Genomic DNA, 5,462 nt, shown 5'->3' with positions numbered 1-5,462 from the left:
GAATTCAGTTATGGGATGAAATCGGATAGAGATGAACGGGTTTAAGAGTTTTAAGAGTTTAAGAGTTTTTAAGAGTTTTAGCCAAATGCATTATAATATAGTATATATATATATATATATATATATATTAAAAGAATATGATAAACTAAAAACAATATTATAAATATATGAATTAATAATTAAAAATCAGGTAGAATTATGTTTGTATATTTCAACAAATAAAATTATTATTTTGTAATTAAACAAATTCATTTTACACTAAAAGAATTGGTACTGTTCATGTACAACAAAAAAGCATCTTCATTTCATAACTTGTTACCAACTTATTATTTTAACAAAACCTTATTCTTAAAACCCTTTGCTAATACAATAACCTTTTTGAATATTTTTTTTATCAATAAAATTTAATATCTATCGTCTTCTATTTAAATTGTCCTACAAAACCTTCTCCTAAGAACATCTGCAGACCGTTACAAAAATTTGGTTACTATCGGGGAAGACCGGTTCATTGCCACATAGGAGGAATCGATTCGTCTGCAAGGACAAATTCTTTCTCGAGAAATGATGGGATCCACCGTTAAAATAATAATAAAAAGTTATAATTTACATTTTTTTTACTTTATCAAACTAAGATTATACCTCTTAGATAAAAAAAAGTTTAATTCAATAAAAATTTAAGAATTATACAAAAGTAAAATTTCTTATTCTTAATAAATGTAATTTTGTATTATGTTCCTCTGATTTTATTGTCATTAGATATAATTTTACTTTTAGAATTTTATTATAAATTTCAATTATTATAATTCTAATTATCGTAGTTTAATTAAATAAGTAATCTTGAATTATTTTAATTTTTGTTATTTTATTTTGTATTGTATAAGCTATGAAATGATTGGAAGTAAAAGGGTTTATGAAATGTGTAGGAAAAAAAAAGTTGATTTGACAGAAAGAGAAAATTGATATGATAAAGTCATGAAACTGGTTTATAATTGTGGATGCTCTAAAGAACAGTTATAAATGGAATGTATTTAATTGTCACAATATCTTACGTACTTGATATTTCATTTTCTTTCGGAATGAAACTTTTGTTTTATTAAAAGGAGTAAACAATAAAACTCATTTATACTACCAAAGATACACAAAAAATCAATTCATTAAATAAATGAAAGATGGTGGATTTATTATATGTTTTTTTTCTAATTTTCTTAAGTATTTAATATTGGTGTCATTTTGATCATCTCGAACAGAAATTTTTAATAAATGTATTGTGTTATAAAAATGAACAAATTTAATGAATTAGATTAATTGATAAAAAAATATGATTTAAAATGAAAATTACATTGGAAATGGGATATGATTAAAAATTGGGTGAAAAACTTTTTTCCATTCAAACCCCTGGCACTCAACACTATCGTGTTTCTCCCGCCACTCCATTGTTGTCCGCTCTTTATCGCCACCTTTGGTCCTTGTCATTGATCTCCCTCTATTTTATCGGTTTTTTCCTTTTGTTTTTCAGTTTTTCCTCTTTTTTAATAATGTCTATACGTACTCCATTAAATTGTTGTAAAAGAGAAAGGGTCAACGAAGGCGATGAGTGGTATGAAAAATGGACGGTGATGAGGCGATAGGGGGAGCGATGCCACGGGTGCAAGAGATTTGAATGAAGTATGTTTGACAACTGTAAAGATGACTTTGGTTTTTTACTTTCAAAAATCTTTTTAACCAGTTACATGTAATTTTTTTAATTAAAAAAATGTAGGTAACCAATTTTTTAAAATTTGATGATTTATTAATAAATAAAAGATATTAAGAATTAAATTTTTTTAAATAAAATAGCTCAATGGTTAATTTATTTGACAAAATTCAAGCAATTTTTTTACCCAACAAAATTAATCACTAAAAATGAGAAGTTTGTTGAGTTTTTCTGAACTTAATTGTATTTATTAAAATAAATTCTACCCGATTTTTAGTTTCTATTTTACAAATAAAACTATAAACATCAACTTTGATATATTTGTATTTTTGTTTATGAATTTTAACAAATATAACAACATGGTTATCATTAAACCTTGGCTTTAGTTTTTAAAAATTCGTTTTAAAAGTCACTTGTTAGAGTCCGATAAGGCCACTAAGACTGTTCCTTGAAATCAGTTAAATTGCAGAAAAACTGGTTCGGATACATACGGTTAACAAAAAAGAAATTACGAATTTGATGCTTAAAGACCAGGTGAATTTCTTAAAATAGGAATAAATAATTATTATTTAAAAAAAAATAGAGTTATAAATATAAAAAGAAAGTATGATGAAGTAAAAACATTGATGGAGAAGTTATGATGAAAATAGGCCAAGCAATGTTCCCCTGAAAACCACTTTCATTGACATTTTATTTCCTTATATAACATCCCCTTTTGTTTTTTACTTCAAGTTAAAAAATTCTTTACCGTACATGTCATTTTGTTTTTTCACATTTCATTTCAACCTATTACCCACAATTTACACGAAAGATTAACCAAAATTTCTTCAAAATTTTGTTTTTTTTATCATAAATAAAATTACTAAATATAAAAAAATTGTTTTTTCGTGTATTTCTAGACGCAAAATCAATCAATAATTATTTTTAAACTAGTTATCTATCATATCATTTTTACATAGCTTCGTCAATCGTCCCATCATCAAAAAATCATATGATATCGTATCTGTAATATATAGATAGACATGATTTGAGGTCATAATGTTTACACTACTAGGAGTAATCAATATTTTATGTAAATTAATATAAATCAGTTATGTTTTCATCTCAACTCATGTTAATATTTTTAATCACCATTTTAAACTTTTAGGGTAGAAAACAATTTTTTTCAAAACTATCAATTTCTTAGAATCAAAAGTTCATTTTGGTTATAACTTGAGATCTTATTTTTATTTTGTAGACAGGAGAACACTTAAGATTCATACATTAAATATTTGGTCAATAATATATGAAAAACCAACTGTAGTTTTGAAAATCTAAATATAAATTTAAGTTAGACATTTCCTATGGTTGATAGTTTTTTCAAAAGATAGGAGTTTTCTTAGTTAATAACAAGAAATCTACTTCATTCTAATACAAAAATAGAACTCATGTATTTAAAATAATAAAAAGAGACGGTGAGAAACGAACGACGAGTAATATATTAATGTTTTATAGGCAAATATTTCTAGACTTTGGTAGTACATAAAAAAAAACTTAGAAAAACAGTGACAATGATATAAAATGAACAACAAATTAACTTTTTACATATCTTTTTCGTGTACATAATTAAATAACACATATATTGGGTCTTTAATATATTAATAAATTATTTTTGGGTTTAAATATATACTAAAATAATTTGTATCTCATTTCTTTTACTAGCTTTTTTGAATTATTATTTTATATTAAAAAAAATTAGACCACTATTTTCTTTTGGGTCCTTAACGTATACCTGACCCGTCATCCGGAAAACAACCTTAATAATAAAATAAAATAAAATAAATAATGATAACTTGTTAGCCATTTTATGGTTTTTCCAGCACGTAAATTACCACTGACGGTTGTGAGGAGCTTTTCAGGGATGTTTGCTGCCACTCCCAACCCAAGTCCCAACCACTCCGATGTTGAGATTTATATTTTGTATCAAAATTTAATTTTAATTTTTTTTATTCAGTTTATCAAGTATTTTATTCAACAAAATACTTATCCCGTTAGCTTAATGAAAATGTTTGACTCAACGTATTGTGGCATTTTCAAAATTATAAATATAGAGAGAAAAATAGAATCAGTTTCGTATGAAAACAATAATAAGAAAAAGAAAAAATCACATATAATTTATATAATTTTGACTATGATGCAAGGTCATGAGCCACATCACTACATACCCATATATTAGCCATTATATAAAATCAGATATGATATGATATGATATGATGTTATACATAATTTAATTATTTTTATATTATTTTATTTTGTTAAAATAATTGTTTTTAAATAGTGGTGGGACCTGCACACGTGGGAAGAGGAGAAGAGTAGGATAGAGAGAAGGCAAGTTATGGTTGGTGATGTCACAAAATCACAATTTCATTTGTTCCCTCTTCTTTTATCTTTTACCCCTCTTTTCCTTTTTATCTATTCCTTCATAAATACATGCATTACCAAAGTTTTAAATAATTTTATTTTCATTTTTAACCCCAAAAAAAAAACGGAATACTTTTTACTGTAATCAATTACATGTAATGTTATAGTCAATCGCATATGATACTAAATTAAAGACATAGACGACCTAGATTTTATACCAAATCACCTGTACATCATCAGGTTCTGTCATATGTATTGTCAGATGTGATAAAATTACTCTCTGTTTTTTGTAAATTAAACTTGTTTTAATTTAAAACTCCAACTACGTCAATGTATAATTAATTAAAAGAAATTCATTTTTCATATTTTGTCTTACAACGTCCGTTGTTGTACACAAAATCAACCAAGCCTTTGGCCTTTGATACGTGATTGCGTATATTTCACACTCTGAAGAGGTTTCATGGCATCAATCCCATTTTGCCACGAGGTAGTACTTGATCACTAGCAAATGAGCTAAAACTTAATTACTTTCTCTCCAAGATGATCAGTTATGTATTGAATTTTGAAAGCGAATAGCTGCAAAGTTGGATCCATCAATACCGGTTGAATGATTGATTGTATACAGATAACAGAAGAGGTAACAAAATGGAGAGATTTGTCGATTTGAGATTTTGATTATAGAATTCAAATGAATCATAGATTTATTTTGAAAAAAATATCAGGTAAGAAAATTGAAATAGAATTACCTAAGAGATCACCGATTCTACTTGAATCTGCAACTAGTTAATATCATGGGAATGCATGCGGCCTTGATTAACTGGATCTGGCTTTGGAGTCGGTGGAGACGATCACAATGCTCGATTTCCCCAGGAAGAAAGGAATGAAGAGAGATAAGAATTCAAATGGATAATGTGAATATCCACTTTATATATATATATATATATATATATATATATATACTAGAAGCGTACTCGCGCAATTCAGCGAGATACATCGTGTTTTTAACATTTCATTTTATTCTTTATCTCAGTCGATGTTATAATATGACTTTATGTGATTTTGAGAAAGCGATGATGTTTTTATGTTTTAATAAAATATATGTTTGACGATATCATAAAAAATTGACAAAAATATATCGATATTAGTATCAAATTAACTATTTGAAATTCCTCATTTTTTGCGTAATTTTTTAATCCAATTTTTTTATAATTTAATTTATGTACAATAACGAAGTAATTTATATTTGGTTTAATAATATAATTTTCTTATAAAGATAATAATTAATTATTTTGTTGGAACTCGATAATTTTCCTAATTATATTTTAGATTTTTTATATTTTAAAATGAGATGTTCATCCTCTATTTGATT

This window comes from Cynara cardunculus, assembly GCF_001531365.2.
Source record: "Cynara cardunculus var. scolymus isolate 2C chromosome LG 1, CcrdV1, whole genome shotgun sequence".
Classification (NCBI taxonomy): domain Eukaryota; kingdom Viridiplantae; phylum Streptophyta; class Magnoliopsida; order Asterales; family Asteraceae; genus Cynara; species Cynara cardunculus.
Note: the sequence above shows the minus strand (reverse complement) of the source record.